Source organism: Bos grunniens, chromosome 17, assembly GCF_055505025.1.
Source record: "Bos grunniens cultivar Pamir isolate PY7600 chromosome 17, Bosgru_T2T1.0, whole genome shotgun sequence".
Taxonomy (NCBI): Eukaryota; Metazoa; Chordata; class Mammalia; order Artiodactyla; family Bovidae; genus Bos; species Bos grunniens.
The window spans coordinates 42,500,462-42,526,897 of NC_141181.1; positions in this window are offsets into that span (position 1 = coordinate 42,500,462).

The following is a 26,436-nucleotide window of genomic DNA, read 5'->3' on the forward strand; positions in this document are numbered from 1 at the left end:
AGGGAGTCAGTGTAAACCATACTTGGAACTTAGAATGTTGCTCTTTTCCCAGGCTAGTGACACGTGGTACAATCCTATCTTGCAATCCTGGGCGGTCACGCATTTACCAGGGTAAACAACTGATACACTTACAATTCTATACCTAGACGATTCTGTTTTTGACTTTCAGTACAATATCCAGTCAATTACAAGATATATTCAGCACTTTATTATAAAATAAGCTTTGTGTTAGATAATTTTGCCCAACTATAGGCTAATGTAAGTGTTCTGAGTCTGTTTAAGGTGGGCAAGACTTAGCTATGATGTTTGGTAGGTCAGGCGTATTCAACACATTTTGACACGATATTCTCAACTTACAATGGATTTAACAGGACTTAACTTTTCACTTTCCTGCGTTGGAGAAGAAATGGCAACCCACTCCAGTGTTCTTGCCTGGAGAATCCCAGGGACAGGGGAGCCTGGTGGGCTGCCGTCTATGGGGTCGCACAGGGTCGGACATGACTGAAGCAACTTAGCAGCAGCAGCAACTGAATCATAAGTCAAGGAAAAGAAGAGTTTTCAACCAGTAACTTAAATAATGAATTAAAATATTTTCTTCTGGAAGCTATCAACTTATCAAAGCACCTCTAACTTTATAAAATGTCAATGCTTAAAACAATGAATATGTCATATTTAAACGTGTCTTAAAAGATTTGCTAGTAGAGCTGATAATTTTACAAACCTCAAATATTTTAATTTGAAAAAAGTAAATCCCATTTATCATAAACATATTTAACATTATTATAAAAATAATAAAACTGATTTTTATTGCCATGACTAGAAAGGGCAATGGCAGGCAGGAGGAAAAGGGTTACATGAGATTGCAGGAGGTACTGTCTGTGCCCTTGGGTTTGTGTGCACATGCGAGGGGAGGAGGAATAGTGGCAGTTGAGAAACACACAGGAATAGTTGTTTGGTATTTTCACAAGGACTCTAGGCAGGGTCTTTTTGTGTCCATGCATTTGCATTTCTAAGTGCTCAATGCAGATAGCATTCTTGTATCTATCTGATATAATCTTGGTACAATAGTAAACTCAATGATTTAGAAGAGTCTACTATAATGTCCCTTGGTTTCTAGCATTCTAAAGGCAAAGGAGCATACATTTAACATCAACTAATTCAGGCAATTGGAACAACAGACTGGTTCCAAATAGGAAAAGGAGTACGTCAAGACTGTATATTTTCACCCTGCTTATTTAACTTATATGCAGAGTACATCATGAGAAACGCTAGGCTGGAAGAAGCACAAGCTGGAATCAAGATTGCTGGGAGAAATATCAATCACCTCAGATATGCAGATGACACCACCCTTATGGCAGAAAGTGAAGAAGAACTAAAAAGCCTCTTGATGAAAGTGAAAGAGGAGAGTGATAAAGTTGGCTTAAAGCTCAACATTCAGAAAACGAAGATCATGGCATGTGGTCCCATCACTTCCTGGGAAATAGATGGGGAAACAGTGGAAACAGTGTCAGACTTTATCTTTTTGAGCTCCAAAATCACTGCAGATGGTGACTGCAGACATCAAATTAAAAGATACTCCTTGGAAGAAAGGTTATGACCAACCTAGATAGCATATTGAAAAGCAGAGACATTACTTTGCCAACGAAGGTCCATCTAGTCAAGGCTGTGGTTTTTCCAGTGGTCATGTATGGATGTGAGAGTTGGACTGTGAAGAAAGCTGAGTGCCGAACAATTGATGCTTTTGAACTGTGATGTTGGAGAAGACTCTTTGAGAGTCCCTTGGACTGCAAGGAGATTCAACCAGTCCATTCTGAAGGAGATCAGTCCTGGGTATTCTTTGGAAGGACTGATACTGAAGTTGAAACTCCAATACTTTGGCCACCTCATGCGAAGAGTTGACTCATTGGAAAAGACTCTGATGCTGGGAGGGATTGGGGGCAGGAGGAGAAGGGGACGACAGAGGATGAGATGGCTGGATGGCATCACTGACTTGATGGACATGAGTTTGAGTGAACTCTGGAAGATGGTGATAGACAGGGAGGCCTGGCGTGCTGCAATTCATGGGGTCCCAAAGAGTTGGACACGAGTGAGTAACTGAACTGAACTGAACTGAACTGAAAGTCAAAAAATCGTAAGTCGAATTGTTAGGGGAAGCACAATGATTGAAACCGCCCACCCTGGCCAGGCACCATAGTAACCATTTGCATGAATTGTTTAATGACAGGAGATCCTGAGAAGGAATACGGAACTAATAAGCCACCACCAACCGGAAGAGTTTGGGAAAGGTTGAAAGGAGACATCGCATGTCCGTCCACTTCTCAGAATCCCTCTTGCTAGCATCCATCTTGGCTGAGTGATGCGTGCACCACCAGGAAAGACTCTGAATTAAATTGATTGGCCAAAGACCACCTGGAAACTAACCCCATCACCATAAAACCGGAGAATGGCAGAGCTGTTCTCCTGGGTTCCCTTACCCTACTGCTCTCCTCCTGGGTGCCCTTTCCCAATAAAATCTCTTGCTTTGTCAGCACATGTGTCTCCTCGGACAATTCATTTCTGAGTGTTAGACAAGAGCCCAGTTTTGGGCCCTGGAAGGAGTCTGCCTTCCTGGAACAGAACCATTTTTAAATCAGGGATTGTCATACTAGAAATCATCTTTCTGTGTTATGATAGGAATTTCAATGAAGATTATTCTTTTAATAGTCTGTTTCACTGAATAGCTCAAAACAAATGTTGAGGTCTCTTGAATTCTTTTATAAACAGTGAAAAGTGAAAGTGAAGTCGCTCAGTCGTGTCCGACTCTTCGAGACCCCATGGACTCTATGTAGCCCAGCAGGCTCCTCTGTCCATGGGATTTTCCAGGCAAGAATACTGGAGTGAGGTGCAATTGCCTTCTCCATAAAAAGTGAAGTCTCTTGTAAATTGGGAAGATTTTGATGTATATATTATAAATTTAATTCAACTATAAAATAAATATACTGGAGGGGAAAAACTTGTATAATGGTAATTAAGAATCAGCAAGATAATAGAGAAATACTTAATTTTTCACACAGGTCCATGAAAAAAACCAGCTGGTAAAACTAGTGTAGTGAAGCCAAGGAATTTTGTAATAAAATTCATGAATAACAATGAAAGGGATGCTGAAGTCTGTGTTGAAAAGAAACACTTTAAGCTTCTAGTCTTATAAACAGTAGTTTAAATTTTTTGCATTATTTTAAATTTAAAACAAATTGTTTCTAATGTTTGTTCTATATGCTCATTTCTTAAGGTTTTTCTCTTCTGGATAGACTTCTTAAAAACTACTTTGTATCTTAATGTCTTCAGACTCTTGCCTGAAACCAAGAATGCAATATCAAATTAAAATATGTAATTAATACAAAGGGAAGGAATTTCTAAAATGACTCAAGAATTTAGAAAGTTTAAGATCTTTCCCTTCATTTTACAGCTGCTTCTGTCATGGTGACAAGGCAGCAGGAAAAAGCCAAGTTCAGTTTACCCTTAGTCCTGTTATGAATTTCATGACTTATTTCATTTGGTTTGCACAAATAGCAAGAAATAAATATTGGCAAATCTATTTCACCTCCCCTGAGTTTCAAACTGATGCAAATTCAGAAGAATAAGCCAATACACTCGCAAACAATTAAACTCGGTGGAAAATTACCCTGAAGCCTCAGTAACATTAATTATAAAACAAGAATTCTTAAGAGACCTTTTTTTCTTTACTTCTGGCTGCACTAGAAAAAAAATTATTAGTAGGCCATCTTTACTTTAGGATCTTTTTCCTTAGTGTTGAAATGCTTGCAATTTCCTACCCTTTGTCAGAAACAATATTGAATGCAGTCAATTTATATCTTGGTCAAAAGAGTATACTTTTTACTTTTATTAATATAGTAATATGAATATTAATGAAAGATAATCCCTGGAGTTTCCAACTATTTCCTTCACTATGTCTTAATTAAAAGTTTATTCTTACCCACACATAAAATTTTTTATGTGTTTACATTGTATGTGTTAATTTGGTAAGTTTTTAAGTTTGACTTTTTATATAGGATATGTGCCTCATCAAGACAGATTTATTAGCATCTCAAACCTAAGACCTTGCAAAAAGTTCAAAGATACGTATGTCTCATTCATGAATTTTTTCAGCAGTTATTACTGAGTATTTGCAATGGGCTAAACCTTGGTAATAGAGGTATCTGATTATGATGAGGCATGGCTGCTTCTTGCAAGAATGTTAATGTGAGAGTGAATTTTAATGTGTTATTTAACGTGGGTGAATGTAAATGTGTATTGGAAAGGTGGAGGTAGGATTGATTAAAGATGGCTGAGAATGGATTTGTTTCACTTTTCCCTTTAAGAAGTGAACTCTAATGTAATCTGGGCTATCCTTTGTGATGTATTTAACTGACAGAATGCATTGGCCGTAATGTTATGAGACATTCCAAGTCTGGACCGAGAAAAGACTTTGTCTTCATCTCTTAAAATACTCGCCTTTGGAAAATTATTCCCTCTGAGAACCCTGCTGACACACTGAAGCCATATGGAAAGCCCACATGTTGGTCCAAAGCTCTAGTCAAAAGACCCAAATCAATTCCCCAGTGAAAGTCAGCATCAGTTACCTGCTGTGTGAATGATCCCTCTTGCAAACATCCAGACCAGTGGAACTTATAGGTGAGCAGAACCCCAGCTGACATTGCCTGCAACTGCACTAGTGACCCCAGGTCAGAAGCAGGCTCTACTGTACTTTCAGTTTTTTTAATAAGTATTAGAAAAATAGAATTGTGTTCCCTGGATATTAACTTATCATTAGGAGGTAGGACCCTGGTGATCTTTTACACCCACTGTATTAGTTTAGATGAGGATATGAACAAGCTAAACTGGGAAATAGTAATTATGCATCATGTATTTATTTCTTGATCATAGTACATATCCAACACAAATTCCACCAAGTTGCAACAGGGTCCACGTTTGTATTGGCAATACTACCCCAAAGCTACATCCTCTGGGACCCAAATTCTCCCTGTTTGGAAGAAGAAAAGACTGGAGGATCACATTTATATGCAATTTTCACAGTCTCACCAAGATGTGACACACATCATTTTCAATCACATTTAGTCAATTAGAACCAGTCACGTGGCTCTCCCTAACTTCCAGGGACCATGCAAATGTAGCCAGCAGATGGAATATGAGTTGTACTGTAAACTTCCCTACACTCTCTGACTTGCAGTCATGACTTTCGTGAAACATTCAATTTAATGTCAGTTTGGATATGGATACAGTTGATGAAAATGTAGAGGATTTAAAAATGAAAGAAATAAGGTAAACATGACCAAGAATAGCAATATTAAAAAGAACAACAAAAATAAGAAATGGTATTTAAGTGTTAGAATGTGCCAGACATGTTCTAAGAACTTAAAATGCATTATTTCTCTTAATTATTGCAATTACCTTCTAAACTAATTATTATTATTATCCAGAAATTGTTACAAAGTCCAAGCTTACTCTGCTGACTGTCCAACAGGTTAATAAATCCAAGGGATGAGATGTTGAGGCAAGGGCTACAACTTTATTTACAAAGCTGGCAGACGGAGATGATGGCAAACTAATGTCTCAAAATAACTATCTTATCAAGGTCTGGATGCAAGATTCTTTAATAGAACAGAGAAGGGGTAGGTGAAGAAGTAAAATTTTAAAAGCCATTAATCTTACAAATATCTCCTGGAATGACTTTCCTCAAGGAGGGGACGTGTTGATTTATTCCTTTCTGTAGCCATCCACAGGTTGACAGGATCCTAAACAAAAGAATTTTTGTTCAACATTCAGACAGAGGGCAGGGTTCCCTGAGGCAGGCCATTATGTATGATTATAACACTAAATATTATAGTAAATACTAAATACTGTGAGGGATTCCCATACAGCTCAGTCAGTAAAGAATCTGCCTGCAAATTCTGCCAGGAGACACAGGTTCAACTCCTGGGTCAGGAAGATCCCCTGGAGAAGGAAATGGCAACCCACTCTAGTATTCTTGCCTGGAGAATCCCATAGACAGAGGAGCCTGGCGGGCTACAGTCCAAGGGGTTGCAAGAAACGGATATGACTTAGGGACTAAAAAGAGAGAGCTAATACTAAAAGCAATGAAAAACAAATGTTAAATTAAAAAAAAAAAAAAAAGATCCTACACGGAGTCAAAATTGGCTCTTCCTTGTAACAATTTTATAGATGACAAAATGAAGTCTAGAAACTCAAGTCCTGATTACTTGAATAAGGAGTCCAAGGTCACACAACAAGTTGGTGGTAGCGACAAAATTTGAAACCTATGTGGGCTAGCTCCAGATTTTGATAAAATGGAAAAAAATCCAGAAGACAGTACCTGGAACAAAGCAGACTGTATTTTCCCAAGATGGCTCACAGAATTGTACCATTACCACATATTGAAATGCTATGAACCAGAATTTGATCCTGGTAGGCTGCAGTCCATGGGGTCACTAAGAGTCGGACACGACTGAGCGACTTCCCTTTCACTTTTCACTTTCATGCATTGGAGAAGGAAATGGCAACCCACTTCAGGTTCTTGCCTGGAGAATCTCAGGGATGGGGGAGCCTGGTGGGCTGCTGTCTATGGGGTCGCACAGAGTTGGACACAACTGAAGTGACTTAGCAGCAGCAGCAGTAGCTTCCAAGCTGAGAAATATCATCCCAGCAGCTCTGGCCTTTCAGGGATGACTAGAGACTGATGTGTGATCAAAATGACACAAGGCAAGTGGCAGGGGGTGGGAAGAGGGATGGATTGGGAATTTGGAATTACGAGATGCAAACTATTATATGCTGGATGGATAAACAGTGAGGTTCTACTGCATAGCACAGTTCAGTTCAGTTGCTCAGTTGTGTCCAACTCTTTGCGACCCCATGGACTGCACCACACCAGGCTTCCCTGTCCATCACCAATTCTTGGAGCTTACTCAAACTCTTGTCCACTGAGTTGGTGATGCCATCCAACCATCCCATCCTCTGTCATCCCCTTCTCCTCCTGCCTTCAATCTTTCCCAGCATCAGGGTCTTTTCCAAAGAGTCAACTCTTTGCATCAGGTGGCCAAACTATTGGAGCTTCAACTTCAGTATCAGTCCTTCCAATGAATATTCAGGACTGATTTCCTTTAGGATGGACTGGTTGGATCTCCTTGAAGTCCAAGGGACTCTCAAGAGTCTTCTCCAACACCACCGTTCAAAAGCTTCAATTCTTCGGTGCTCAGCTTTCTTTATGGTCCAACTCTCACATCCATACATGACTACTGGAAAAAAACAATAGATTTGACTATACAGACCTTTGCTGGCAAAGTAATGTCTCTGCTTTTTAATATGCTGTCTAGGTTGGTCATAGCCTTTCTTCCAAGGAGCAAGAGTCTTTTAATTTCATGGCTGCACTCACCATCTGCAGTGATTTTGGAGCCCAAGAAAATAAAGTCTCTCACTGTTTACATTGTTCCCCCATCTATTTGCCGTGAAGTGATAGGTCTGGATATCATTATCTTCATTTTTTTGAATGTTGAGTTTTAAGCCATCTCTTTCACCTTCATCAAGGAGCTCTTTAGTTCCTCTTCACTTTCTGCCATAAGGGTGGTGCCATCTGCATATCTGAGGTTATTGACATTTCTCCCAGGAATCTTGATTCCAGCTTGTGCTTCATCTAGCCTGGCATTTCACTGATGTACTCTGAATATAATTTAAATAAGCAGGGTGACAACATACAGCCTTGACATACTCCTTTCCCAATTTGGAACTAGACCTTTGTTCCATGTCTGGTTCTAACTGCTGCTTCTTGACTCGCATACAGATTTCTCAAGAGGCAGGTCAGATCATCTGGTATTCCCATCTATGCAAATTTTCCACAGTTTGTAGTGATCCACACAGTCAAAGGTTTTGGCATACTGATTTCTCACAGGGAACTATATTCAATATCCTGTGATAAACCATAATGGAAAAGAATGTATATAAACACACACACACACACACACATATAACTTAATTGTTTTCTGTAGAGCAGAAATTAACATATTTAAATCAACCATACTTCATAAAATAAATTTTTAAAAAAGGATGACACTATTAATTAAAATGAGAATTTTTATGGATGTCATACCTTCCAAGAAATCCATTCCTTTTATTTAGGAATGCTGGGAGGGTAATGTAATTATAACAAAGCATCTCTTTATTAATTCATAATTGATAGTATAGCTGCTGAATACCCTCAGAAAGAGAGCTCTGGACCAGAGTGACATTTCTCTGGAGGAGGCTGACAAAGAACCTGAAAAATACTTGGCAAAAAGAAACTGCAACTTGGAATAGTTAGTTATGTGGATCCACTGCTTTTTGACATTATGAGGGTAGACTGATTTCACCTCCTCATTTAGAATTATACCTTCCAGATGTAGTCTGTATTCAAATACACCATAATTCCCCATCCAGGTCAGACAAAAAGTTTGCAAGGAAGGCATCTGAATGTCTCATCCATTTATGGCTCCAGGGTCTAACTGCAGTTTCTTCTGATAGTCTCTACATAGGTCTAATGTGGCTTCTCTTGATTTGGAGATCTAGGAAATAAGAAGACAATTTACCTGTCCATATATATACACACAAAATACAATTGTAGGACAAAACAATTTAATCAAAATAAACACTACGTTCTGAAAAGCAGGAGAAATGAGGGGTGGGCACAGAGCAGCCACTGGTCCATAGCAGTTCTGAAATCCTGCTGAGCAGATGTTACAAGATCCCAGTTTCCTGGGGATGGGAGTGTTTTTGAAATAAAACCCAACTGAGGTCTCTGGGAATAGTTCCCAGCCCGTTTTCTCCATGGCTCTTGGACCCACCATCTGGGAAGTTCTTATTCCTCTTTTTTTTTTTTTTTTTGCTGATATCTTAAGAAGTTACTGGGGTCTACGGGCTCAGCTGCAGTCTCAGCCTGTTCCAGCTCTGAGTCAGCTTATATTTAATACACTCACATACCTTTTTCAGCCAGCCTGGTAGTACCTGTGATACAACTCTCTCAGAAACTATGCTCACTTATGATTTTACTCAAGGGTTGCTGCTGCTACTGGTGCTAAGTCACGTTAGTCATGTCCGACTCTGTGTGACCCCATAGATGGCAGCCCAACAGGCTCCCCCATCCCTGGGATTCTCCAGGCAAGAACACTGGAGTGGGTTGCCATTTCCTTCTCCAGTGCATGAAAGTGAAAAGTAAAAGTGAAGTCACTCAGTCGTGTCTGACTCTTCGTGACCCCATGGACGGAACCCTACCAGGCTCCTCCGTCCATGGGATTTTCCAGGCAAGAGTATTGGAGTGGGTTGCCATTGCCTTCTCCAACTCAAGGGTTATGCAACCTCAACTCTTTGCAACCTCATGGACTATATATATCCTGTCAGGCTCCTCTGACCATGGGGTTCTCCAGGCAAGAACACTGGAATAGGTTGCCACTTCCTACTCCAGGGGATCTTCCTGACCTAGGGATTGAATCCGTGTGTCTTGCATCTCTTCCATTGGCAGGTGATTCTTTACCATTAATACCACCTGGACAACCCACTCGAGAACTATAGCCATGTCAAAATTTCTTTTGACTTCTAAGGACTTCTCTTGTGGTCCACTGGTTAAAACTCCACCCTTCCAGTGCAGGAGGCTGGGACTCAATCTGCAGTTGGGAAACTAAGACCCTACATACCGTGTGGCGTGACAAATAAAATAGCTTACAAATTTCCTTTTGAGCAATGTCCCTCCAACTAGACTTAGTTATGATGCATTATGTTTATCAACTCTCCCTGGGATCAAGCCATTTGTCACTTCTCCTCAGCCATCTTCAGTTCACTTCAGTCACTCAGTCGTGTCCCACTCTTTGTGACTCCATGGACTGCAACACACCAGGCCTCTCTGTCAATCACCAAATCCCAGAGTTTACTCAAACTTTACTCCATTGAGTCAATGATGCCATCCAACCATTGCATCCACTGTCAACCCCTTCTCCTCCTGCCTTCAATCTTTCCCAGCATCAGGGTCTTTTCAAATGAGTCAGTTCTTCGCATCAGGTGGCCAAAGTATTGGAGCTTCAGCTTCAGATCAGTCCTTCAAATGAATATTCAGGACTGATTTCCTTTAGGATGGACTGGTTGGATCTCTTTGCAGTCCAAGGGACTCTCAAGAGTCTTCTCCAACACCACAGTTCAAAAGTATCAATTCTTCTGTGCTCAGCTTTCCTTATGGTCAAACTCTCACATCCATACACAACTGCTGGAAAAACCATAGCCTTGACTAGATGGATCTTTGTTAACAAAGTAATGCCTCTGCTTTTTAATATGCTGTCTAGGTTGGTCATAATTTTTCTTCCAAGGAGTAAGCATCTTTTAATTTCATGGCCACAGTCACCATCTGCAGTGATTTTGGAAACCAAAAAAACAGCTGTTTTCTTGGTAACTGTTTCCACTGGTTCACCATCTATTTGCCAGGAAGTGATGGGACCAGATGCCATGATCTTCGTTTTCTGAATGTTAAGCTTTAAGCCAAAATGTTCACTCTCTTATTTCACTTTCATCAAGAGGTTCTTTAGTTCTTCACTTTCTGCCATAAGGTGGTGTCATCTGCATATTTGAGGTTATTGATATTTCTCCAGGCAATCTTGATTCCAGCTTATGCTTCATCCAGCATGGCATTTCTCATGATGTACTCCGCATACAAGTTAAATAAACAGGGTGGCAATATACAGCCTTGGCGTACTCCTTTCCCTATTTGGAACCAGTCTGTTGTTCCATGTCCGGTTCTAACTTTTGCTTTCTGACCTGCCTACAGATTTCTCAAGAGGCAGGTCAGATCGTCTGGTATTCCCATCTCTTTCAGAATTTTCCACAGTTTGTGGTGATCCACACAGTCCAAGGCTTTAGCATAATCAATACAGAGGAAATACATGTTTTTCTGGTACTCTCTTGCCTTTTTGATAATGCAATGGATATTGGTAACTTGATCTCTGGTTCCTCTGCCTTTCCTAAAATCAGCTTGAGCATCTGAAATATCATGGTTCATGATGTACTGTTAAAGCCCTTGTAGAATTTTCAGCATTACTTTGCTAGCATGTGAGATGAGTGCAATTGTGAGTTTGAGGATTCTTTGGCACTGCCTTTCTTTGGGATTGGAATGAAAACTGACCTTTTCCAGTCCTATGGCCACTGCTGAGTTTTAAAAGTTTGCTGGCATATTGAATGCAGCAATCATGGCATCCGGTCCCATCACTTCATGGGAAATAGATGGGGAAACAGTGGCTGACTTTATTTTTTGGGCTCCAAAATCACTGCAGATGGTGATTGCAGCCATGAAATTAAAAGATGCTTACTCCTTGGAAAGAAAATTATGACCAACCTAGACAGCATAGTAAAAAGCAGAGACATTACTTTGTCAACAAAGGTCTGTCTAGTCAAGGGTATGGTTTTTCCAGTAGTCACATGTGGATGTGAGAGTTGGACTGTGAAAAAAGCTGAGCACCGAAGAATTGATGCTTTTGAACTGTGGTGTTGGAGAAGACTCTTGAGAGTCCCTTGGACTGCAAGGAGATCCAACCAGTCCATCCTAAAGGAGATCAGTCCTGGGTGTTCATTGAAGGAGTGATGTTAAAGCTGACACTCCAATACTTTGGCCACCTGATGCAAAGGGATGATTCATTTGAAAAGACCCTGATGCTGGGAAAGATTGAGTGCAGGAAGAGAAGGGGACAACAGATGATGAGATGGTTGGATGGCGTCACCAACTGAATAGACATGGGTTTCAGTAGACTCCAACAGTTGATGATGGACAGGGAGCCCTGGTGTGCTGCAGTTCATGAGGTCGCAAAGAGTGAGACATGACTGAGTGAGTGAACTGAACTGAACTGGAGGTAGCACTTTCACATCATCTATTAGGATTTGAAATAGCTCAACTGGAATTCCATCACCTCCACTAGCTATGTTCATAGTGATGTTTCCTAAGGCCCAGTTGACTTTGCATTCCAGGTTGTCTGGCTCTAGGTGGGCGATCATACCACCATGATTATCTGGGTCAAGAAGATCTTTTTGTATAGTTCCTCTGTGTATTCTTGCCACCCCTTCTTAATATCTTCTGCTTCTGTTAGGTCCCTACCATTTCTGTCCTTTATTGAGCCCATCTTTGAATGAAATATCCCCTTGGTATCTCCAATTTTCTTGAAGAGATTTCTAGTCTTTCCCATTCTGTTGTTTTCCTCTATTTCTTTGCATTCATCACTGAGGAAGGCTTTCTTATCTCTTCTTGCTATTGTTTGGAACTCTGCATTCAGATGCTTATATCTTTCCTTTTCTCCTTTGGTTTTCGCTTCTCTTTTTTTCCCAGCTATTTGTAAGGCCTCCTCAGACAGCCATCTTGCTTTTTTGCGTTTCTTTTTCTTTGGGATGATCTTGATCCCTGTCTCCTGTACCGTGTCATGAACCTCCATCCATAGTTTATCAGGTACTCTGTCTATCAGATTTAATCCCTTGAATCTATTTCTCACTTCTACTGTATAATATAAGGGATTTGATTTAGATCATACCTGAATGGTCTGCTGGTTATCCCCACTTTCTTCCATTTAAGTCTGAATTTGTCAATAAGGAGTTCATGATCTGACCCACAGTCAGCTCCCGGTCTTGTTTTTGCTGACTGTATAGAGCTTCTCCATCTTTGGCTGCAAAGAATATAATCAATCTGATTTCAGTATTGACCATCTGGTGATGTCCATGTGTATAGTCTTCTCTTGTGTTGTTGAAAGAGGTTGTTTGCTATGACCAGTGCATTCTCTTGGCAAAACTCTATTAGTCTTTGCCCTGCTTCATTCCGTATTCCAAGGCCAAATTTGCCTGTTACTCTAGGTGTTTCTTGACTTCCTACATTTGTATCCCAGTCCCCTATAATGAAAAGGACACCTGTTTTGAGTGTTAGTATTAGAAGGTCTTATAGGTCTTCATAGAACCGTTCAACTTCAGCTTCTTCAGCATTACTGGCTGGGGCATAGACTTGGATTACTGTGATATTGAATAGTTTGCCTTGGAAATGAACAGAAATCATCTGTCATTTTTAAGATTCCATCCAAGTATTGCATTTTGGATTCTTTCATTGACTATGATGGTTACTCCATTTCTTCTAAGGGATTCTTGCCCACGGTAGTAGATATAATGGTCATCTGAGCTAAATTCACCCATTCTAGTACATTTTATTTCACTGATTCCTAAAATGTCAACATTCACTCTTGCCATCTCCTGTTTGACCTTGATTCATGGACCTAACATTCCGGGTTCCTATGCAATATTGCTCTTTACAGCACTGGACTTTACTTCCATCACCAGTGACATCCACTACTGAGTGTTGTTTTTGCTTTAGCTTTGTCTCTTCATTCTTTCTGGAGTTATTTCTCCACTGATCTCCAGTACCATATTGGGCACCTACCGACCTGGGAAGTTCATCTTTCAGTGTCCTATCTTTTTGCCTTTCCATAGTGTTCATGGGTTCTCCAAATAAGAATACTGAAGTGATTTGCCATTCCTTTCTCCAGTGGACCACAAATTGTCAGAACCCTCCACCATGACCCATTCGTCTTGGGTGGCCATATTTGACATGGTTCATAGTTTCATTGAGTTAGACAAGGCTGTGGTCCATGTGATCAGATTGGTTAGTTTTCTGAGACTGTGGTTTTCAGTCTGTCTGCCCTCTGATGGAGAAGGATAAGAGGCTTATGGAAGCTTCCTGATGGGAGAGACTGACTAAGGGGGAAACTAGGTCTTATTCTGATGGGCGTAGCCATGCTCAGTAAATCTTTAATACAATCTTCTGTTGATGGGTGGAGCTTTGTTCCCTCCATGCTTTTTACCTGGGGACAAACTATGGTGGAGGTAATGAAGATAATGGCGATCTCTTTCTAAAGATCCCATGTGTGTACTGCTACACTCATTGTCCCCAACCCTGCAGAAGGCCACCACTGACACACGCCTCCATTGGAGACTCCTGGACACTTCTGGGCAAGTCTAGATCAGTCTCTTGTGGGGCCAGCCATCTTACCCAACAGAATTGGAGGTCACATGAATCCAATCAGAAGTCTGAAAGAAATATGGGATGGTCACATCCTGATGCTGTTGCCCTGAGTATTAATTAAACTTTGTGGCTCAAGGGGGTTACTCACTTTTTTTTTTTAATTTTATTTTATTTTTAAACTTTACATAATTGTATTAGTATTAGTTTTGCCAAATATCACTTTTGTCTTTGACTCTGATAAAGGAGAAACCATTCCATCTCTGAATCCTCCAGCTTTCCTCAGACTCACTGCATTCCCTTGAAAACAGTACAAATCTTTTCTGAGCTTTTTCTTTCTTATATTAGCTTTACAAATATATCAAATCACAACCAATTTCAAACACCAAATACATTACATTCTCAGCCCCTCAGGTATTTGAGTTCAAAAGTTCAGCCAAATATTTCCTTATTACATAACATGGCTTTCCATTTTTCCAGACTCCTAAAAGTTTTCTTACATTACATCAACCAGCCGCAAGCCAATGCCAGAACTTTCTATTTCTTTGTTGTTACTGTAAAAAAAGATTCAATCCTAGATATAAATATCTCCACTTGTAAGCTTTAAGTATGTTATGCTCCATAACAACAACAACAAAAACTCAAAATCATGAGGGCTCCCACTACAAACACTTACATCTTATTCACATGGCTTGCTGCTGGCTGTGTATTGTGAGGGTTGCAGCCATGCTTCAGGCTGTGAACTGGATTAAGTGTGTTCCACAAACTGATGAAAACTTGTAATTTGTTTTAAAGCTGAGAGCTATCAAAATGTCACTTTTGCCATATTCCATTAGCAAAGTAAGTTATATGACCAAGCCCAAAATGGATGAGGTGGGGAAGTGCAGTTCTCTTAGCAGTTAAGAGAGAAGAAGATTAAATATTGGTTGACGAATAATACAATTTACCACAGTTACTAAACCTTTATTGGCTTCACTATGATATGAATTCATTAAAAAAAAAAAAAAAGATGGCACACAAGCGTCCATACTTTGTAACTAGAGACTGGACGCTAAAACATATCTGTGCTTTTGGCATTTGCAGAATAACTTTCATATACTAATAATTAGTTTGAAATCAAACTGAAACATACTTACTCCTTGCTCTCTGTAAGTGGCTTTACTAAAGCTGTGTGCTAACTTTCCCACTGTGCGTCCTGAAGTCAGTGAGCTCCCAGTGATGACATTTAGATCTGGTACTACACAACCATCAGTAACTCATCATTAAAATAGCAATGAGAAATGATACTAATGTCTTTATCTGTAGTGTCAAAACATGAAAGTGAATTTATTACCCCTTTGCACAAATTTCAGTACAATTCAATCACCAGCATGTCCTCTAAAGGACATTCAGCAAATACATTGGCTTTTAGCACCGTCATAATATGGCCAATCTGCCTGTCACCCATGTTTACCCTGGTTTCCATTTGAAAGAGAAGACAAATAAGTTTTTCTGTAACATGGCCAAACATAAAGTAAAATTTCTTCCATTACCCACCCTCCTTCGCCATTTCCAAATATCAGTTGTGTGGACTTTGGAATTCTTTCGAATTATTTGAATTTTTAGGCTCTAAAAGCATCACTACGAACAAAGCAAGTGGAGGTGATGGAATTCCAGTTGAGCTATTTCAAATCCTGAAAGATGATGCTGTGAAAGTGCTGCACTCAATATGCCAGAAAATTTGGAAAACTCAGCAGTGGCCACAGGACTGGAAAAGGTCAGTTTTCATTCCAAGCGCAAAGAAAGGCAATGCCAAAGAATGTTCAAACTACCACACAATTGCACTCATCTCACACGCTAGTAAAATAATGCTCAAAATTCTCCAAGTCAGGCTTCAGCAGTAAGTGGACTGTGAACATCCAGATGTTCAAGCTGGTTTTAGAAAAGGCAGAGGAACCAGAGATCAAATTGCCAACATCTGCTGGATCATCAAAAAAGCAAGAGGGTTCCAGAAAAACATCTATTTCTGCTTTCTTGACTATGCCAAAGCCTTTGACTTTGTGGATCACAATAAACTGTGGAAAATTCTGAAAGAGATGGGAATATAAGATCACCTGACCTGACTCTTGAGAAACCTATATGCAGGTCAGGAAGCAACAGTTAGAACTGGACATGAAACAACAGACTGGTTCCAAATAGGAAAAGGAGTATGTCAAGGCTGTATATTGTCACCCTGCTTATTTAACTTCTATGCAGAGTACATCATGGGAAATGCTGGGCTGGAAGAAGCACAAGCTGGAATCAAGATTGCCTGAAGAAATATCAGTCATCTCAGATATGCAGATGACACCACCCTTATGGCAGAAAGTGAAGAGGAACTAAAAAGCCTCTTGATGAAAGTGAAAGAGGAGAGTGAAAAAGTTGGCTTAAAGCTCAACATTCAGAAAATGAAGATCATGGCATCTTGTCCTATCACTTCATGGGAAATAGATGGAGAAACAGTGGAAACAGTGTCAGACTTTATTTTTCTGGGCTCCAAAATCACTGCAGATGGTGATTACAGCCATTAAATTAAAAGATGCTTACTTCTTGGAAGGAAAGTTTTGACCAATCTAGATAGCATATTCAAAAGCAGAGACATTACTTTGCCAACAAAAGTCCATCTAGTCAAGGCTATGGGTTTTCCAGTGGTCATGTATGGATGTGAGAGTTGGACTGTGAAGAAAGCTGAGTGCCGAAGAATTGATGCTTTTGAACTGTGGTGTTGGAGAAGACTCTTGAGAGTCCCTTGGACTGCAAGGAGGTCCAACAGTCCATTCTAAAGCAGATCAGGCCTGGGTGTTCATTGGAAGGACTGATGCTAAAGCTGAAACTCCAATACTTAGGCCACCTCATGCGAAGAGTTGACTCATTGGAAAAGCCCCTGATTCTGGGAGGGATTGGGGGCAGGGGGAGAAGGGGACAACAGAGGATGAGATGGTTGGATGGCATCACCAACTCGATGGACATGAGTTTGGGTAAACTCCGAGTTGGTGATGGACAGGGAGGCCTGGTGTGCTGCGATTCATGGGGTCGCAAAGAGTCGGACACGACTGAGCTACTGAACTGAACTGATCCTTCAAATACTATTTACATACAAGGATCAGAATTAGAACTGTCTTCCCAAAGCTTACTGTTAAAAGGGAAGTGTGAACCATGGAGAATATGCGTCTCTGACCAGGAATTTTTCTTCTTCACTCTCAGCTCCTTTATAAACGTCACTCAGCACCTGCCAGTCACTTCAGAACGTTAACAGATCTCTGAAAGAAGCAACTGTATCAATGCCCTGCGTGCTATTTCCCAGCTTTATACCTGTGCCCTAATCCACATCCATCCTGTGACCTTTGGGTGTCCATTTGTTGCATCTCATAAGTGCAGGGATAAAAATAAAAGAGTCAGTGCTTTCAAAGAAAATTTGTACCACCTGCTGGTGTCCGTTTCCCACCTGTTTATTTTATAACAGGCTCCACTTTACAAGGAGGAGTGGGTATAACCACATTCGAGGGAAAGGTGGGGCCATTAGTTCCAGAGCTGGGACTGTCTCCACCATTCTTCAGGGGTACTGTGTTGATTCATTCATCATCACAGTGATCTGACCTACTCTTGGACATAAGCCAGAAAAAACCTGGTGTGAGTAAAAAGAGAGTAAACTGGACCAAATTTTAAGTCTCAGAAGCATGTTTGTCAGCTGCAGTTCCCACTTGTCATACATGGAAGTTGAGTCTAACACCCAACATAATCGAAGAGTTCAATAAGTTAAGCCTGGATTCTCAGATGTAAAGCTCAATTTTCTACTATTTGTTCCTCTTTTCATACGTAATAAGGAGGACTTTGTCTGAAAACATATGACAGAATTAAGTATTGTAGAATAAAAATTTAAGAAGAACCACTACATGCTTACTTAAAATGACTAAAACCCAAACAAAATACTGATTCTGCCAGGTGCCGACAAGGAAAGAAGCGGCAGGGATGCACACCCATTGCTGGTGGGAGTGCAAGATGGTATAGACACTTTGGAAGACTATCTGGCAGTTTCTTACAAAATTAAACATACTCTCAAAGATGATTCAGCAATCTTGCTCCTTGGGAGTTACCCAAATGATTTGATAACTTCTCTTCACACAAAAATCTGCACATGAATTTTTAAAGCAGCTTTAGTTATACACTGGCAAAACATGGAGGCAGCCAAGAAGCCCTTTAATAGGTAAATGGATAAATAAACTATGTAAATCCATACAATGGAATATTACTCATTAATGAAGAGAAATGAGCTATCAAGTCATGAAAAGACATGGAGGGAACTTGAATACATATTATTAAGTGAAAGAAGCCAATCTGAAAGGATACATCCTGTATGACCCCAAGTATATGATATTCAGGAAAACAGAAAACTATGGAGACAGTGAAAAGATCAGTGGTTGCCAGAGCTTCAGAAGGAAGGACTGAGGGAAAGCTGAATAGACAGAGCATGTACAATTCTGGAGGCATGGAAATTATTCTGTATGACACTGTAATAGTGGGCACATGTCATTACATATTTACAACACAGCACAAGGAAGGAACTCTAATCTAGACTATGGAGTTTAGTCATTCATATGCATCAGTATTGGTTCATCAATTATAGTGAATAATTATACACATTCTCCTACTCTAACATCTTTACTATAATCCAGGATGTTAATAGCAGGGGAAACCATGGGGAAGGGAGAGGCATATGAAAACCCTCTGTACTTTATGCTAAATCCTCCTGTAAACTTAAAACGGCTCAAAAATTAAACTCTACTAATGTAAGAAAAATAATTTAAGAAGACAGAGCTGTGGAGAGAATGAATTAAATTACAACATATAGTGTCATGAGTTGAAATCAGTCCAACTGATCCCATCTTATACATAGCAATAAATTTCATTACACACCACTTTTATTTCATATTTCATAAAAATTCCAGATACATCCAACAGAAAGTTAAGAGTGAAAACTGGCACAATATTTTCTGAGTGTTTAAAAGCTGTATATTTTTAAAATATAGTTTATTTTTAAAGAACAATATTGTTTAAACAGTATTCATTTGAAAAAGAATTTCAAAATTAAATGTATCTTTAAACAGTTATTCATACTGCCTCTTGCCATTGCCTTAAAGATACCTCTTGCTTAGAAAACTCTTTCACTAATTTGTCCAACATTTATATTTACTATGTGCTGGGCATTGCCCCAGATGTTTTGGTAGAACAAGAGATATAATGAAGAAAGACCTCTGAGCTCAAGGAGTGTGTACAACCTAGTGAGACAAGATGTGTTTAGTTCTGTAACAAACATGTTGAAATCTCAGCAGCCTAATACAGGAAAGGTTAATTACCAGTTTATATCACAGTTTAGGGTAGATTGCTATAAGTGGAGGGGGGGTGTGCATTTGTGAGGGTAGGGGGCTCCAGCCAATGACTCAGAAACTCAGTCTCTTTTTACCTACCGGCTTCATCAACTACAGTATATGGCCTTAAATACTGCTATGAAGGGGAAAAAAGAAAGATAGAATGAAGACTGGAAAGGGGTCATATAGCCAAGCCTCTCTATTAACATACAAGTCAGAGTTTCAACTTCATTATACGGGAGAGTAGAACACAGTACATTTCTACTTGGCTGGGAAGAAATAAACTGGATTTATACAGAAGGTAATGCTTTCTCTGTCACATAGACATACAAGAAAGTATATCTAATACAATATGGTAAGTGGCACAACAGAGCCCTGTGTAGGCAGTCCCACTTTATTCAAAGGGGAACTTTCCAAAGACATTAAATTAACACTCACATAATTAAAATAATGTCCCCATAAAATAAAAATAAATGTCAGTTAGAGGAGATGTATTTTTGGACATTATAATAACTCTTCAACTATTGGCTTGTCTGACCCCTTTCATTTTCTCCACCCATGTCCGGTATTTTAAAGTTTTCCATTTTAGATGAATGAGCAAGGCTGGTCTTGTAGTGTGTGGCCTTGGCATTTCCTCACATCTCATGTGCATCTCAAAGCTTGAGGATGTAATTGTCATCAAATGCAGTTATACCACCAGTACAAACGACCTCCAAAATATTGTACAGTGGATATTTTGTACAAAGGATACAAAAATATTCTCTGTGATAATATCATATGATAAAATACTACTCCTTGTAGAGAGAGTCTGAGGTCCATAAACAAATTCACAGAATGATGGCTAAATATAGAGGAAAGGCAGAGCTGTTTACTGGCCAGATTGGTACCACCATACAGTTTATACAGGCAATACGGTTTATAGTTTACAGTTTCCTCTGCCTGAAAGCTTTAAAAGTATGTGATCTTAACAACTAAAACTAACACAATATTGTAAACCAACTATGTGTGTGTCTGTGCTAAGTCGCTTTAGTCACATCTGACTTTTCACGACCCTGTGCACTGTAGGCCACCAGGTTCCCTTCTCCATGTGGTATTTCAGTTTAAAAAAAAAGAAAAAAAAGGATGTCATCTTGACGAATATGTTTAAATGTTTTCAGATTCTCAATATCTCAAAAGTATAATAATCAATATTTTAGTGGTTTAAAATCATATAATAAACTTGGCATAAAAATCGACCAAATTTATAAACCTTTTTTTTCAATTGCATCATAAGCTACAGAGTAATCTGGAATAGCTTTTCTATCCTTAGAATTTCAATTCCTCCTTCATATCATCCACAGAGAATTGCCAATGAGAAGCACGAATCTCACTGTGTGATTCCCTTAAGTCAGAGCCTTCAAATGGTTCTTCAGTCCACTGGCTCCACTCTAAGACAAAGGCCAAACCCTAAAACTTTTAAGTACAATTCCACACAACAAACGTCTAATGAAAATCTCCTAGATGCCAAGTCTTTGGGAGAAACAAAACTTAGAGACTTCATAGTCTAAAAAACTTACTTTCCCATCTGTAGTTTCTGCCACATCCATCGTTGGCACCAACACACCTAGCAGCAACTCATTCCCTTACCACAAGATTCTTTTTTCACATCTCTTGCCTTTGAACATGCCGAATCAGCCAGAATGGAGTGTGGTAAACAGATATTTCCAGCAGATGGGATTTGACACAGGAAATTAAATGCTTACGAAATGACTGAAGGGCTGCAGGAGGAGGGGGAGGCATGGGGCTGCTCCTGGACTGATTAGTTCAAAGACACACTGGATGCTGACAGCTAGACCCAGGTATGTGGATTCCAGCTCCTACGCAGACTGCCTATCGACTCATCAATTCCTGGACTACTTCAGTCTAGCTGCTACCACCTTTAAACTCCAACATCTCTCTGGAAATATTTGCTACTTAAAATAGCAGAAAGAAAACAGCTCCCACCACATATCCACATTCCAAATTTCACATGAAAGCATTCAATTAGCATAACCTAATTTGCATCCCGGCCTGGGCTATCAGGAATTCTAAGAGACATAGTTTTGGGCTCTCCGTCTACTATCATTAAGGAATGCAAATAGCAAGAAGTAAGAAAGGATTCTGAGTCACATCCAGAACATAAATGTATCTGATGCTTCAGCTGAATTCCTCTCTTATTTTTTGCTTGCTACCATCCACATGCGTCTAATGCTAGTGGGGGCATGTTAAGTCATTTCAGTCATTGTCGACTCTTTGTGACCCTATGGACCGCAGCCCACCAGGCTCCTCTGACCCTGAATTCTCCAGGCAAGAATACTGGAGTGGGTTGCTGTGCCCTCCTGTGGGGTGTCTTCCTGGGAAGTCCATCTAACACTAGTATTTGCTTCTATAAGATGATTTCTAATTATTAGGACCACAATCTAGCTCAGTTCCTGAGCGTACCATTCTCATAGGAGGTACTGAAGATAAAGAATCCACAGAACATCTTGGGTTCTGAGTGAGTGGTACCTCCTGAAACTGATCACCTCAGCATCCCTGTGGTAAATTTTTCACAACCTGATTATACTGTGATGCTCTGCTCTCTCTTCACCCCAATAGACTGTGTACTTTCAGAAAGCAAAACCTGCATCTTACTGTATTTACTTCTTTTATTTTTCCCACATGCCCAGGTGTATAAAATGTTCCTTAGATGATGCACACTTGAAACCAACACAGCATTGTACATCAACACTACTTCAATTTAAGAAATAGATTTAAAAAAGAATGTAAATACAGGCAAGAATGATTTAGGTAGCAACATCAATAAAACTTGGTGACTGCTTGGAATATAAGTAAAATAAAAGCACGCCATCTATAAAATAAATACATAAATGAAAGGCACTTAGGAAAAATGTGTTAAAGTGAATGAATGAATAAATAAATAAATACATCTTTCAATCATAGACATATATGTCATTTTTGATTGCTGTCATCAGAGCAAGATGGAGACTTCTGGAAACTTTTTTATATATATGGAAAAAATGTTTGTGAAAGCTTTAGGTATATAGGAGATTCTTTTTAATTACTAATCTTAAATGAGTTTAAGATGACTACCTGGGGAAAACTGCACAGATACATAATTGACTCATACTGGAATGTTACCAGCTCTGAGTCATGTACTTGAGTTTCGAATGCACGAGTGATCTTCCATGAACTTCTCAGTTTTTGTGTGTTTGTTTTGTTTTTGTTTCTTTTTCCTGTTAACAGTTCAGAATTAAGCTGGAAACAAAGGAGGCATTTTAATGTGGTTGATATACATTCTCTTTAGATATTTGTGGTTGGTGTTTTGTGGAAAGTGAGCTCTCTGGGAATTCACGTAATCAGGGGCATAAAGTGAAGCCGGAAATAGCCAAGAACCCAAGCAGCTCTGGGGAGGAGCCCTGTGCTGTCTCTCAAGCCACGGGTCTTCCCTGGTCTCTCCCGTTCTCTATGCATTCACACTTCTCTCCTTGTCGGCTTCCTGAGGAACTGCCTTCCCCTCACACTTTTCTTCTGCAGGAGTTTGACTCTCTTGAGATCCCATGGCTCTGTCGACATCCATCCACATCTCTTTTTGCATTGTTTAGCTGCATTGCCTGCTGCTGTCCTATTCAGTCCCCCATCAGAATCTCCAGAGAAGACTCCCCTTGGTCCAGCTTCTGTCTTCACGCTGGACCATGTTATGGGAAGTTTTCAAATCAGGTCCATGTCTTCACCCCCTGAGAGTCACTGCTGAAAACATTTTCAGTGTCCCCAGGGTATTGGCCTGCCCCAAAACAACAGAAAGTTGAATTCTTATAATTCCAGGGCAGTTGCTTCCCACATAACAGTTTACCCCCGTTATCTGTTCCTGGTTTTTTGTGGTGTATGTAGACATTGCACACTTTATGACATACAGACTCTAGGTCTGTAAATAATCCGCAGTAGCCACCAAGAACCGTCATGAGTTTGAGATTATACTCTGCTCCCAAGCTGCATTAGATAGCCTACAGCTTGTAGTCTGACAGGTACCTTTTGTGTTTCCTACTCTGAGAAGGACTCCTTTTCAAGGACTAGGACCTCTAACCCCACTGAAGCCTGGGTTTTCATTCCACCCATAGAAAGCATAGAGTCCCTGGTCAGGCATAGGCAATGACAGTAGGTGGGATCAATTTGGTTCAGAGAACCGTGTATTCTTCCAATTGGAGATACAGAGTCATATGCAGAGGGCTCTTGGTTTGTTTTTGTTTGTTCATTTTTACTGAAGTATAGTTGATTTACAATGCTGTATTCTTTCAGTTGCATAGCAAAGTAACTCAGCTATACATACATAGATATATATGTAAAAATATGTATATACACATATATATTTTTTATCAGATTCTTCTTCCCCAAAAGTCACCACAAAACAATGAGCACAGTTCCTCATGCTATGCAGCAGGTCCTTGTTGGTTATCCATCCTATATATAATAATGTGTATTTGCTAGTCCCAAACTCCTAATTATTCCTACCTACCCACCCCACAACAGATTCAACATTCAACAAACTAAGATCATAGCATCCAGTCCCATCACTTCATGACAAATAGATGAGGAAAAGTGGAAACAGTGTCAGATTTCATTTTCTTGGACTGCAAAATCACTATGGACAGTGATTGAAGCCATGAAATTAAAAGATGGTTGCTCCTTAGAAGAAAAGCTCTGACAAACCTAGACAACATATTAAAAAGAAGAGACATCACTTTACCACAAAAGGTCCATATAATCAAAATATGATTTTTCCACTAGTCATGTAAGGATATGAGAGACAAACCGTAAAGGAGGCTTAGCACTGAAGAATTGACACTTTCAAATTGTGGTGCTGGAGAAGACTCTTGAGAGTCCCTTAGACAGCAAGGAGATCAAACCAGTCAATCCTAAAGGAAGTCAACCCTGACTATTCACTGGAAGAACTTGTCCTGAAGCTGAAGCTCCAATATTTTGGCTACCTGATACGAAGAGCCAATTCTTTGGAAAAGACCCTGATGCTGGGAAAGATTGAGGGCAGAAAGAGAAGAGGGTGACAGAGGATGAGATGGTTGGGTGACATCACTGACTCAATGGACAGGACAGCAAACTCGGGGAGATACTGAAGGACAGGGAAGCCTGGTGTGCTGTAGTTCATGGGGTTGCAAAGAGTTGGACACAACTTAGCAACTGAAAAACAACAACTCAGCCCACCCCCCAACACACACACGCATAATGTGAGCACAGTCCACAGAGTCTAGCCCACAACTTTGAAATCCCAGGCCACAAGCCATCTCGACCTCCAGAACTTCTCCTCAGCCCCCTGTGCCGAGATATCCTTGGTTCTCTCCCCTTTGTACTCTTTCTTGAGATTTCACAACTTCAAGTTTTGTTTTATATTTTATTTTTTTTTTATTTTTTTTATTTTTTTTATTTTTTTTATATCTTCACTTCTTATCCATTTTTGGAGGCTAAGAAGTTGGAAGATCGAGGCACCAGCAGGTACAGAACACCCCTCCTGGTTTGCAGACCTGTTTTATATTTTATATCAGAGTGAATTTACAATGTCATGTTAGTTCCAGGTGTACAACAAAATGATTCAGTTACACATATACGTGTATCTATTCTTTTTCAAATTACCTTCCCATTCCAGTTGTTACAGAGTTTTGGGCAGAGTTCCCTGTGCTACACTGTAAGTCCTTATTTTGTTTTACTTTATATGTAGTAGTGTGTGTGTGTGTCAATCCCAAACTCCCAGTCTTCCCCTCCCCACCTCTCCTTTTCCCACTTGGCATGTATAAAATTCTGACTGTGAATCTGTTTCTGTTTTATAAATAAATACATTTGTGTCATTTTTTTTTAGATTCCACACATAAGTGATATCATATGGTATTTGTCTTTGTCTGAATAACTTCACTTAGTACAATATCTCCAGGTCTATCCATATTGCTGCAAATGGCATTATTTCATTATTGTTTATGGCTGAGTAATATTTCATTGTATATATGTACCTCTTTTTTATCCTTTCATCTGTTGATAGACCCTTAGGTTGCTTCCATGCCTTGGCTATCATAAAGAATGTTTCTGTGAACACCGCGGTGCACATGTCTTTTCAGAATGTGGTTTTCTTGGAGGCCTCTTAATTTGATGCCTAGGCTGTATCCAGGGAGTAACACCACTTTTCTGCAGACTATTACCTCCAAGATGATACATCAGGTATGTCTTCAAAAAGAGATCCCTAGGCTGTAGCAGACCAGCCACATTTGGTTGGCATGGTACATAATACAACCAGAACATTCCAGGAAAATAGGTCTCATACCATTTCCGCTTCAGTGTTCAGATGATACGTCATGTGACTTTCCTGTCTGAGGGTAAGGCACTCTGTAAGCCCAAAGAGTGATGCTGACTGAGGCTCTGAGAGCAAGAGAGGCAAGCTCATACCCCAGATAGGTACCTATTCTTCCAGGTACCTGGAGACATAAAGTCTAGCTCTTTCAGGACAGGGGGGCCCAGTGTAGCCCAGTTGCCACCATGCAGGCGGTATGTCTCTTTGAGAAACTGGCAAATGGGAGGCTCAGCATTGGTCTCCATTACTGGCAAGTGACACAGAGGTAGAAGCAGCTGTGTCAGCCTTAGCAAGTGGGAATCCATATGGCTGAGTGTATGTGTATTCTCCTCTAGGTCATCTTGGTCACCCTACTTCTGGACTCATCGTGCCAGTTCTTGGATGACCAATGACCAAGACAGGCCACATCATTCTGTCCACATAGCTCTTCAGTGCCTTTCCCATGATGAATACTTTCTGGTGGATGGACATGAACATGTGACTTTAAAAATACCTTCACACTTTATGCTCCTTCTATGTATCTACCTACATGCATCCCTCTACTTCCCATGTCTTTGTCTCTGATTTTTTCTAGGCCCCTGACCAACTGGCCAGGGCATTGACCACTGTCTAAAAGTTTGTATATCTTCTCCTCCTGGGCC